This window comes from Rhodnius prolixus, unplaced genomic scaffold, assembly GCF_049639745.1.
Source record: "Rhodnius prolixus isolate KJV_2025 unplaced genomic scaffold, Rpr scaffold_3, whole genome shotgun sequence".
Classification (NCBI taxonomy): Eukaryota; Metazoa; Arthropoda; class Insecta; order Hemiptera; family Reduviidae; genus Rhodnius; species Rhodnius prolixus.
Window position 1 is genome coordinate 29,024,249 of NW_027411603.1, and position 14,001 is coordinate 29,038,249.

A 14,001-nucleotide genomic window follows, 5' to 3' on the forward strand; every position below is an offset into this window, starting at 1 on the left:
TACAGTTATAAAGGAGGATTTGTTCTTTATTTTAAAGAAAATTTACTTTTAGATTTTGAAAAATTGAATGACTATTCCTTTTAGGTAACTTAAAATTGTAAGGCAACATTTTTCTCGAAACCTATTAGATCTAGGTTGTTGCAAAAAAAATTACAGTTATAAAGGAGGATTTGTTCTTTATTTTAAAGAAAATTTACTTTTAGATTTTGAAAAATTGAATGACTTTATTCCTTTTAGGTAACTTAAAATTGTAAGGCAACATTTTTCTCGAAACCTATTAGATCTAGGTTGTTGCAAAAAAAATTACAGTTATAAAGGAGGATTTGTTCTTTATTTTAAAGAAAATTTACTTTTAGATTTTGAAAAATTGAATGACTTTATTCCTTTTAGGTAACTTAAAATTGTAAGGCAACATTTTTCTCGAAACCTATTAGATCTAGGTTGTTGCAAAAAAAATTACAGTTATAAAGGAGGATTTGTTCTTTATTTTAAAGAAAATTTACTTTTAGATTTTGAAAAATTGAATGACTTTATTCCTTTTAGGTAACTTAAAATTGTAAGGCGACATTTTTCTCGAAACCTATTAGATCTAGGTTGTTGCAAAAAAAATTACAGTTATAAAGGAGGATTTGTTCTTTATTTTAAACAAAATTTGGGAATTTAATCTTTTATAGAAAAAGAGAAAAAAATTGTCAAAGTTGGGTATTTTTCAACGTTACGCTTTTTCGTGCAGTTTTTGACGATCAACCCTACCGGACAGTTTTAATTAGCAGAAAACATAATCACAATTATTCATTATTATAAACTTCTCGTTTGAATATTTACATAACTACAATTTTTGAGGTGCTGACTTATAGAACTAAAAATGTCTAAAACGAATTTACCTTGAATAATTAGAGTAATTTCTGCAAAAATCTAAAATTCATTCAGTGTAATGATACTTCTGATAGTGGGATTTCCATCAAACGCTGATTTTCAGCTACACATTTAGCCATCCTTTATAATATGTAGGACAAAAACCGCACTAATATAAAAAATAGAATATTACTGAAAACAAAAACATGATATAAATGTTTGTAGACTATCGTGAATGCAATGGCAGATGATAACCTCTGTAGGTTCTGTCAGGAAGAGGAGGAAACGGCACTGCACGTGTTGTGTCAGTGTGAGAGGCTCGTGTGGCTAAGGATGTTGCTTCTCGGGAAAGAAAAACCAAGGCCTGAGGAGCTTTACCCAGGAGTCGCTCTCCAGCATTAAGAGTCTGATTAAAAGGACAGGTCTGGAGGGTGAGCTTTAAAGTGAGGGGAGTTACAAAGGGGTACGCAGTGGCGTAAGCCTTGAGGCTGCCCTAGTCTAATCTAATCTAATCGTGAGTGTCATGAGTGTGCTCATTTGAAAGATTGTCTTATAAATCCTTATGTAATGGTAAAATCCAGTAAGTAAACAAAATGAGTCCACGTTTAGGCAACGTGAAGTCCAGAAATCAACAAGGGCAAGCCACCTAAAAGTATTTATTGTACTTAAAGCCAAATAAAAAGCTATAAATTCCTCACGTATAAGCTATACGAGAGGCTTCTCAAGAGATTCGAATCAAGGAAAACTGGACAACTAGGATATGAGATAAAGAGTCGGTTTTGGGTATTGCAGTGCAAAAGGCGTAACGCATCACCACCAAAACAGAGTTTTCAGGAGTTAATTTTGTGGGAAAACCTAAGATAACCTTTTTTCCATCAATAATTCAAAAATATATCCTGTTTCCCACGTACGAGGTGTGTTCAAAAAGTTACGGGAATTTTTAAATTTCGCGGGTTTGGAGAGTCTGATTGTAAAATTTTTTTTTTTATTATGTTGGTTCACATGCCCCTGAAGTACGATAAAATTTTCAGTAATCTTCATTGTTTACTTCTTAAGTGGCAGCCGTTAAGGTTAGACGTGTTTTTCGAGCTTGGCGATTTTTGTTTGTTAAAAAAAATGGATCAAAGAATTTGTATTAAATTTTGCGTAAAAAATGAAATAAAGTGTGTGAAATGTTGATAAAGGCATATGGTGAGTCTGCTATGAGTAAAACAAGGATTTACGAGTGGTATAAGCGTTTCCAAGATGGCCGCGAAAACGTTGAAGATGACGAACGACCTGGACGTCCAAGCACATCAACAACCGATGAAAACGTGAAAAAAGTGAAAGAAATGGTTATGAACGATCGCCGAATCACAATCAGAGAAGTCGCTGATGATGTTGCCATATCAATTGGCTCATGCCATGAAATTTTTTCGGATGTTTTGGGTATGAAACGTGTGGCAGCAAAATTTGTTCCAAAATTGTTGAATTTCGAACAAAAACAGCGGAGAATGGAAGTTGCTCAAGAGTCACTCAATGAAGTCGACAACGATGCGGATCTACTGAAACGTGTTATAACAGGTGACGAAACATGGGTTTACGGATATGATGTCGAAACTAAGGCTCAATCGTCCCAGTGGAGGCATTCTGGATCGCCAAGACCGAAAAAGGCTCGACAAGTGCGGTCGAATGTGAAGGTTATGCTCACTGTGTTCTTCGATTTTAATGGCATAGTGCATCATGAATTCTTGCCACAAGGTCAAACAATCAATAAGGAGTACTACCTACAAGTTCAACGCCGTTTGCGTGAAGCAATCCGAAAAAAACGCCCGGATTTGTGGCAAAACAATTCATGGATTTTGCACCACGATAATGCACCTGCTCATACTTCATTGCTTGTTCGTGAATTTTTGGCCAAAAACAAAATTTTAACGATGCCCCAGCCTCCATATTCGCCAGACATGGCTCCATGTGCCTTTTTTCTATTTCCAAACATAAAGAGAACATTAAAAGGCCGTCGTTTTACAAGCATAGATGACATTAAAAGCGAATCGCTGAAAGAGCTGAAAGCTATCACAAAGATCGAGTTTCAGAAGTGTTTCGAGGATTGGAAAAAGCGCTGGCACAAGTGTATTGTATGCGAAGGGGACTACTTTGAAGGCGACAATATTAATGTAGATGAATAAATAAATAGTTTTTTCAAAAAACGAGTACTTTTTGAACACACCTCGTATTAAGGTACAGACAGAACTAGAAATTTTGTACAAGGTTCATTGCAATCTATGGAAAAGCAATAGGAAAGAGACATTTCCATTTTTTTGAACTTCTGCCTTGCGATGGGTTTTTAGCGAATTACCTCTAGCAGTCACATTAAATCACATACAAAATCTCTGAAGTTGATTTGCGATTACATACGCTAGAATAACAGCTGTAGGAAACAATTACACAGTTGGTTTTTTTAGAATACAAAAGGAATTCATTTAAATTCCTTTTTCTAAATAAACATTTCTTTTAAGTACCTGTAGCAGGAAGTTAGGAATGAATAATACTGCAATGAGCACTAAACGGATACAACTTCCGGCTTAACTTCCTTTTTAAATGTACACGCTCACCTTTCCAAGTTGAAAAGTTTATCTCTGAACGGAAACTAGGGGAAAAAAAAGAAGTTTAACTCGCCGTTAGTGAAAGAGATGTGAAAGGCTGCTGACAAAATTAAAAAGTAAAATAAAAAAAATGACAACAACAGAATTCTAAGGATTTTGTTATAAAAAAAACGAAGTAATTTAAAAAGAAGAGAGGAAGATAAAGATAATTTGAGAAGTTTTTTTTTAATTCAATAATTAATAGCGTAATGAGAAGTAAAAAATTATACAAAATTTAATTAATATAAATAATTCAAGTATTTAAAACAAATTGGCTTTCTTCAAGAGAAAGAAATAACCCTTCCCAGACGCATCGGCTTCCTGACCTATAGCGCTAAAGATTCCCAAATATTTAATCAGATCTTTAGGAAGCTGAATGCCAGAAAAGAGGCGAGCTTTTGGTCGGAATTAAAACATGTTGAAGTTTACGAAATAGTTTTTAAATCGACATAATTACTTGTATTCAGGAAAGATCAAAACTACAACAAAAATAAAACTGCGATTACTGAAATTTTTAGCTTTAATTCTTCAATTTCGCATTCTATCAAGACTACTTGACAAACGATCTAAACCGTTGCAAAATAAACTTATTTAGTACAAAACATTGCAATGACAAACATGGACCTACAAACTAAAGGTTTAAGGTTCTGCTAAGCATTTCAATCTTTACCGAATGCAGTCTTAAATCCACATATCACAACAAAAACACCAATTCTTCTTATTATGACTCCAATAAAAACCTGCTTCCGTTTCCTTTCGAATACTATTTTATAAAAATTCCCTCGACCAAAGTTTCAACAACAATTCTCTTGTTCAACAGTTTCAAGTCTAACTTTCCCCATACTACCGTTAGACGACTGAGGCGACAGTGGTTGCTAGCAAAGAACATCATCAGAATCCACTTGTTCAACATTTCCATCTGCGTGATCATCTGCACTAATACGAAGCCATTTTAACTGATATCTTCTTCAAATGTCAGAATTTCATTTTATTCAAGCATTTCACTAGCTTGTTGTTTATTCAACTTTAATTTCAGAGTGTTTATATGTATATTTTGTGCAGCCCTATGTCTTTGTTATACTCGTATTCCACGAATTTGGCAGTATGACTTTGCATACTGTTTGAACAAGAATTAATAAACATTTCAGTTGAATTATAACTAGCGGTAGGCACAGCTTTAGTAACATCTAGCACAGCGTGCAAATGGCCAATTATTAGAATATGATCCGACAAACTACAAACCACTTGCAATATTTGTTAGTTGGGATATTGTTGGACCATACAGGAGCTGCAAACAATATTACTGGGCGTTCATTTAGATAATATATTAGTTTCTCGTTGAGACTATTCAGGTGTGAGTTTCCGTACAATATGGGGGAAAGACTGCAGATAATATTTAACGATCTATCGTAGACTGAGGAAAAAAAGTCTTAATTAGTAACAGAAATAATTTTAAATGAATTGCTTTTTCGACATTCTCTCACAGCTAACTTGGAACTTCTAAAATAGTTATACCTCTCTTTTATATTCCTCAATACTAAGTTATATTGCTAGAATGGATATAATAAAACTGGCCGCTTCTAGAAGAGAAAGGTTATACACTGTTGTTTACTGCTCTCAATTAGATAATTTCTTTTATTACCTTTCACTATAATAAGGATTCAAAATTAAAGCCAATGTTAGCCAGGTTTGATTGTGCACACCGAGTCCTTTATTGAAAATCATATCTTCTCATTCCCACCAATCTATTTATTACATCCTAATAATCATTCGTTTATCAAAGATAATTATGTTTGTAGTGAATGTTCCAACAATTGTACTAGTAAGTATAAATAATGTAGCTCCATCACTATCATAGTTTACATAACTATGCCACTGCAACTAAGATCTTTAACGACAGTGATCCATTAATTTATTTAATGACAAAAACTTTGGTCATTCATCTCGTGTAATCTTCACTTCGCAAATGTGGTTGGTATTTAACTAGAAGGATGTCAGATATTTATAAAACGTTCAATTTATAATTGTCGGAATAAATATCACTTGGATTTGTCGCTGTTAATTATTTCATGAATCTCTAAGGAATTTGAAAGTAACTGAAAAAACGCTTTGCTTAAGGAATTAAATTTTGTTTCGTCCCACTCTTTTGTGTCTCTTCAGTGGTCCTGCTTTATGCTCGCTTCATGTTACCGGCACTCTTTACTTTCAATTCACTCGAATGCCTTAATTTTTAATCCCGAATTTTATGAACTGAATAGATGAAATTTCCCTTTAAACTGCCCGGCTATCTTTGTGAAACACAGTTTATTTATTTATTTATTTATTTACAAGACGGGCAATCACCCAGTTACAAAGAAATATAATTTAAATATAGATAAATAAGAAATATAGTTTAATAACATTCTAAAGAACAGTCTAGTTTCAATCAGTGTACCTGTTAATGAATTTTTCATTTGCTAAGTGCTCTTCCACGAGATTGTGTGACAGCTCTGGATGAAACCGGATTAAATTATTCGTTGGGCTATCGAATTCATTTTATATCGATCTTTTCTCATAAAAGTATTGCATTGCTGCAAAAAGATTTTTAAAAAATTGGTTGTTGGCTAGCTATCACACAAGCCGCATCTAATGTAACGGTTCCAAACCCTTTTATTTTTTCAAAAGAAACAATCTTTGTGCTTAGAATTAGTTTCATTTGGTTAATGTTAGTAGCTTACCCACTCGCACCAGACAGGTTATGTAGGATACAGTAGTTCCTAAGTAGATTATATGTATAGCATCACTTACGATGTCCCAAGTTGTGCGAGTTAGATTGTTATTTAATTGAAAACTTTTTAGCAAAAATTGTCATCAAAATCTTTCATCACTAAAATTTTTCCTATATTCAGTTCATGATTGTTTAAGTACATTAGGTCACTGTTGCACTATTTGCAAGTTAGACTGCATTACTTTCGTTTTGGCACCATTAAAAGTAGTAGTAACTTTGTTCGTTCTGTACCATTTTTCCACTAAGTGAATGTAACGGTTGTCCAAGTACTCAAGTTAAAGTAAACAACTGATAAAATAAAACAAATGCAATCCTTTTGGTGTCCTGCGAGAAATTGTCTTTTAACAGAGAATCAAATTGTATTATCCGAAAAATCGGGTTCATTACCCGAATCTTGAGAACAACCTATTGTAACCTTTCATTGTACGGTGCAGATATTTGTTTTTATTAACTGCTTATCTTTCTGTGGTATAGTTCAATGATTTCGAGGGCATTTTAATTCTCTAAGTGCAACAGTGCAGCAACAAATACTCCCTTCATATTTTAACTTTAAAAAAATAGAACATGATTGCCAACTTTAAACATTCTTCTAAGATGTTCTTCACAACCATCTGCGCTTCAACCATGAACTGCTGAAAAATTAGTTTTATTTGTGTACACGCTATCTACTCGTACAAAATGGCTGGAAGCAAAATCTTTCACCGGAAATAACTCTTTACAAAGGAAAGTTTTCAAAAGGAAAAATATTTTCCCGAAAATGGTTTCTGTTTCCCTCTAATCTTCTTTCTTACATTATATACCGAAGACCTATAACTTTTCTTAAAATACTTCTCAAGGGAAACTCTTTTGCGAAGAGAACAATTTTGAAAAAAAAAGAAGGTAAAATTTATAAACTGAACAATATTAGCAGCAACGAAATATATTTTTAGATGCCGAATTTGAACGCGTGGAAAAGGTAGAACTGTACAAATTGTAGAAAGAGATTGAGTGATGCAAGTGGACGCTCCATAGATTTTTTATTATTATTACTTTTTTACCAGCCATTATGTTGAAGGAAATAGAGATAGCTATCTGAACTTGGAAGAAAGTGAAGGTCCTAGAAATTGTGAAGGACGTCTGTACAGATTTGAAGAAACAGAAGTTATTATCCAGCCTGAAAGTGAAATGAATTGTGTCTATAGGATACACATATCAATAGAAAAATAGACCAGGAAATTAAGAAAAGTGAAAAGAATTGAAGAATACATTCACATATCCCACACATACTCAACTTCTCTATTGTTTAATATCTAACAGTTATTTATTTTTCCTTCATATTTTTGCGTCCATAGTTACATAATATTGACAATTATAACATGATGTCTCCATGTATTTTATGAATTAGACTATTACACTTTAATAATAGGAAGATTGTTAAATGCATTTCTTAGTTCAACACGAAATCCCATTTACATAATTGGATTTGTAAAATATTTTCCTCACTTTTATGATTATTAATAGCCGTATCATTTACTAAACACAATGTACAACATAATTAAAACAGAAAATCTAATTTGATCCTTCCACAACTTTGTCCAGCAGCTTCAGAAACATAAGGAACAAGGAAATCTCGATGCAAGGTAGTTTGATAAATAACTAAATAAATTGATATTGATATTGATAAATAACTAAATAAATAGAAATTGATAAATAACTAATAAATTAAAAAATAATAATGTTAGTAAGGAGTATTAACGATTCGACGGAGTGTTTTTGATTGGAAGGATTGGATTTTATAGATGGTTCTAAAACCATCTCTAAGTTCTAATTCATTCTTTAAACTCTGAACATTTTATCCACATTAATTCTCACCAAGATTATAGTTTTTACAACCATAATTACACTGAATTGCATCTACCCTAACCAGTATAAAGTTAACAGAAAAGCCAAGGAGTCATTTTAGAGAAAGTGAACTATTCATTGACCTAAGAGGTACTTACAGTAGAGGAATTCTCCTCAAACTCGATTTTTATAATGCATTTATCATCCATAAACAGAATACAAAAGATAGGGCTATACTTTATAGGGAATCTAACTTGAACATTCCTGAAAAATTGTTTTAAATATAAGTTGTTCCACGTACTTAGACTTAAACGGAAAAAACTAAACAGTCGATTCAAACTTCTCTCTAGGCTTATCGTCAAAAGATGAAACTAAAATCTGCCTAGACTTACTGAAACCTGCCTTGACTTAGGAAAAGCTTCCAATATCTCTATAAAATCCAATCCATCCAATCAAAAACACTCAGTAGAATCGCTGATGCTCCTTACTTTGTCTCTAACTCTACCTTGCAACGAGATTTCCTTGTTCCTTATGTTTCTGAAGCTATAAGATCCTGTTACATTAAATTCCACACTTCAATTTCCTCACATCTTAATCCACTAGTATCCCAATTTATTGCAATGCCTGAAAATCCTTCAAAACGGCTGAAGCGCAAGTGGCCATGCGATCTTCTAAATGAAGTAAGTGCTAGTGCACAATAGTGGACTGTTGTTTGGGTGTTTCACCCAATGGGTGAATTCTCTCATCATGTTACTCATGTTTGTACTATTTATGTGGGTTTATCAGCTTCAATTATTGTAAAAAAAATTACTGCAGTTGTGAAAATAAATTAAAAAAATAAAATAAAATATTAGTTGTAGATTTTATATTTTTATGAAGTTGGCATGAAATTTTAGAAGCAACTTTCGATTATAAGTTACGGAGGTTACATACCTATAAACAATAAGACTAATTTGTAAAAAACCCACTTCCTTCCGACCCTGGGGGCCACAAAATTGATTAATTTTGGTTAAAATGTATTAAATTTGCAAGATTCCAACATCTTCTTTTAAAAATATGTTAAAAAAAATTTGGCAAAGATCGTAGACTGAGTAGGCGGAAGAACTAAGATTTTTTTTAATATTTACTTGTTAGAAGAGTGATTTGATGTTCATTTTGTTAGGTCGGCAAGGCTTAAGTATGCTGGCCAAGTGGCAACGGAGTGTACGCTATCGATAGCAGAAATTTTAGGGCAGCCAACGACAACGATTGACTCAAGAAGCCCAAAATTTCACACTTACTAAAAAAAAAAGAAAGTGTACAAGTCCAAACTAATGGTCGATGGTTTATTTTGTCGGTTAAAATGCTTATTGTTTAGTAAGGAAACAATTGACTTCAGTAGAACAAAAAATAAGCTAGAAACCATTTTAGTAACCTCTTGATGATTAAATAGAATATCATTCTAGCCTGTGCAGAATATCAACGAGTGGGTGTAACGTAGTATTTAGCGACACCGAACCCATCAAAATATTGCATAACATTTTCGAATTAGTCGTCCAGATTGTTGTAATATTACCCAATAATTGTATGGATAGACTACGTTTAATGATCTATTGTTTCTCTGGCAAGAATAGAGAGATCTCTTGATTGTTTGGTAGGCAAATTAATTTAGTTGACATTATCTCCCTTTCTTTGAAAATAAACTAATTATATCTAGTCAATTCAGATTTGATTAATAAATTTCTTATTGTCATATTGTAAACTTTATGGGAGAACTACTCTCACTTTAGCAAAGATGAAAGAAGTGTGTACTAATCGAATAGAAAATCTCGCTACTGTACATTAAATGGATTTTTATTCCCTCATTATTTCCTGATCTTGAATTTTGGCGTTTGGCTGACTGTTCTATCCTAAAAATATTTATATCAATTTCAAAGAAGCAAACCACAGGTGAATGATAACCTATAACGAATTATTAAGCATTTACTCTAAGCAAGAGTAGCCTTAATTATAAAATGTTCGATGAAGCAAATAGCTTTACAAGTTAATTATTTTTTTATTCAATCAATAAGAATTCGTAAGCAAGATATTGTGATAAAGCAAGAATATCCTAAAAAGTGGATAGGTTAAGTCAAAAACAGTGTCTTTTTAGACCAAAAGCAAAGTGAGTGCAAGGTTGCTCTGTACGAAAGAAGCGATTAGCTATTCATTTGACGGAAATAACGTAAGGTGGTTCCCAAATCAAACTAGAGTATACGGAGCAAAGAACATTTAAAAGAAGCCACTCTGATGGATCTGTTACATAGTTACCATTCAAATTAATATTTAATCCCACATATCCGTCACATTGTGATGGAACTATAATAACAAAGCTATTTCCTTTCCAGTCTTAGCGATTTCCTGGCAGCATCTGGAAACTCTGCAATTATCTAGACAATTTCCAGTAATCGTTTTATAATACCAATTTGAACTCGGAAAATTCTGCTACGTTTTCAATATAATGTAAGAATACGTATTTATAAACTTGAGCTGTTAAAAAAAATGAAGGCGAGGAGTATGAAAAATTATTGTGTACCAGAAACGAAATTACTTTAGAGAAAGTTTGGAAGATAAATTCGTTCAAAGTCGTCCAGACAAAGCAGCAGGAAAACTTTATTATATTATTTAGTGTAACAGCTATCTTAGTTTTAATAACACGTAACTTTAACCGAACTGAACTTAAAGCGAACGTAACTCGAAGCAAACGTAACTTCAAGAAATACTTCAATCGCTCTTTTTTTCTAATCTTTCTTTAAGAATGTCTGATGGGAAATTCACAGGTCTTTTTTATAGAAAAGAAGAAAAAAAAAGAAGAAGTTTCGCATGTAATTCTGTTAGAAATTGAAGAACGTAATTTTGGTTTCAGATAGCCACTGTAGCCTAGTGGTTGGTGACGAAGCCAACAAAACTAATATGTATTGAGCTGGCTTCAATTTTCTAGGCCTTTGAATTTTATTCAACAGTTAATATGACGGACGTTTGTCCGTCCACGAGACCTATTTAGGAACGTATAGCCTTCCTGTAAAAATAGGCAATGATTTCGTATTTTTATTTAGGTCTCTGTACTAAATTAAAATTTTACAGGAGTGCTTCCACAGAGTAACATCTAACATGTTTTCATGTTCTATATTTTAAGATAAGATACAAATAATTCTGATATGAGAATAAATTATATAAGAGAGGTTTATCGTTATAAAATTGAAGATACATAAAATATCCATGCCACTCCTATAAGCTATTTATTATAGGCAAGAAAAACTCTCTAAAGAATATTTGATCGTGATTGAGTCTAGGACTGTTAAATTGGAGTCACTAAAAAGCATTATGAGGCCTAGCCCTTGGAGTCCAATGGAGAGAATGCGTAAAACAACTGTTGGGAACGAAAGATTTAATATGTTAACTCAAACTGTAGAATATTAAGTTAGCAAACCAAAAACATTAAAAATATAATCATTCACCCCGCTTTGCTTCTTTTTCTTTTTTTATCCAGCCGACTGGCACTTAAAATTTAATGTTGTGTAAACCAATAGAAAACAAATGTCCCACTAGCAGCATTTCAAATTCTTTTCATTATAATTTTGTGAAGATAAAAAATGATATAATAACGTAGAGACAGTTGGATAACCTGACCTTTCAAAAATGTTGAGAGTATCATCCAATTGTCACTTTCACGTTATATGGGTGACATCACTTAATTCCATCTGTAAATAAGATTACCATTAAAGCCCTTGTTCCTCTTTTAACCAGAAAAACAACATCAGTTACTTTGTTCTAATTTAATTTTAAAATGAATTTGTTCCTCTCAAATAAATAAACTTGATATTCATTAATAAAAAGATAAACTTTAATTTAATTTAAAAGAAAGGAGGATGTTACAACTGGTATTTTAAAAAAGATTTTTAGTTTGCCAGAAATATTTTTATCTGGCAGTATCTTTGTAATCATTAAATTCCACCGTATCAGTAATTAATTTCCGAATAATTGAAAATACAATTGATTAAATAAAGAAAATGGAGAAAAATATCAGTAAGTTAACTTGTTTGCAACAAGAATGAAAACAGTGTAACAATATTTCGATGTTTCATTTATTATTATTCATTTAAATCTGTGCGAGACAAATGCTCTCGAGTTAAAAACAAAGACGAAGAAATCACTCACACAAGTTGCTCTAATTACAATTCTCCGAGTTTTGAAGGACAAATGTATTTTTTGAATAGTATATTATAAAAGACACTGTGGAGAAATTTCAACTGTTAAACATCTCAAATCTGTTTATCACAGAATAAAAAATATTTAAAGAGAACAAATAAACTAATGAATAAGAAGGCAAATGATTTAGTTTTACAATTTTATTGTTTTATGTTAACGAATCTCTTAATTTACACATTTCGACGTAATCCAAATGTGATCACCCTCTTTCTCGTCTTACGACTTTTTTTTTCTTTACTGCAATTTCTGGTCTGGAGCTTTTTGCATATATTTGCTACTTTCACTAATTATACAACTTAAAGGAAGTATCAATTCCGGACAAATTTTCGTCCGGAAATTTAAATTCCCAAAAAATGGTTTGTATTCATAAATTTATATACGTAAGGGAAATGTTTTATTGGAAAAATTCTATTTAGAGTCCTTCTAGAAGAGGTTTATGTTGATAGGATAAACTTTCTCTGATGTAATATTTCAGTAAAATATACAGTCTTAATTTGTATTTATCTAGTAGTAAATGTGGAAGGAAAATTGCACAATTGGCTTTCGTCATTAATTAATTGAATTTAAATATCAGAAGATAATTCAATCCAATGTTAGTTCTTTTACCAACATCCTTCTTCGTGTAGTTATAATATAATTATCTTTTATTTATATTACGATTTTTAGAATCATTGAAATAAAGTTAGATAAAATAGTCATATAACGAAAGGAAATTAAATTACTTTTTGTTCGCATAATTATAACAATTTTACTTTGTAATTTACCCATTATCTTGTAACAACTGCCTAAGTGCTGACAATCGAATAACAACATTAAGTATAATTTCAACTTATTGTAACACGCAATTAAGATTCAAAGTGATTTATGTGTAATTTTATATGCAATAACTTGTCTATATTGAAATTTATTTGGTTATTATCAATTACCTTAAGAGAAGAAATAACAATTAATATTTAATTAGTACAAAATTTATGTATTACAATAGTTTTTTGTAACTTAATAGAATAGCTGCTCACGTTTTACGCGATACGAATTATTATTTGATTGTATAAGTCTTAAGCGTGGTTCCATATTTACAAGTTTAATAAATTTAAATTAATTTGTGAAGTTTTGATGGCATAAGGCAAGTCCTGACTGAAAACCTGTAACTGACAAAGCGGATTATCAGTATATAAAAAATGGTAACGGAGCCGCTGATCTGTTGCATGCAAATAACCGGTTTCTCCGACACTCTGTAGACTAGTATTCTGAAGAACTTTGACAGCTGTTGCAGGCTTTTTGATACGTTTCCTGTAGGTCTTCTTTGACCTACAGGAAATGCCTGAGGAAGCTTAGAGGAGTAAAGTTTTCAAGGCCTGAGGATATTGGATTCATTCAATCACTCTTTTCTTTTAATCCGTCGAATACCTTACTCCAAAAAGCAATAGTTGAAAAGCTTCAAAGAATATTGGTTTCATTATACAACACAAAGTGTAGCTTCTTACCAAACTAGAAGAACTATTGAAAGTATGTACTTTGATGTTATAATCGTTCATTGATGAAACCGCATCTTGGATGATTGGAAGATGAGTCATTGAATGGTGCTTTAGTTTACACTACTTGGCTGAGAAGTGATTAGAGATTGCAGCTTGAATGTAGAAAAATCATTAACAAGCATCAGCACTAAACAGATCCAAATTCATGTCCAAGAGAATTCCTACCGTTGTT

At 32.1% G+C, this 14,001-nt stretch overlaps 1 protein-coding gene across 1 annotated transcript in view; it reads left to right on the plus strand.

Annotated features, from left to right (window-relative positions):
* The window catches only part of lin-52 (DREAM core complex component lin-52), a 450,123-nt gene that overhangs the window by 222,683 nt on the left and 213,439 nt on the right, over positions 1-14,001 (plus strand). The window lies entirely within an intron of this gene.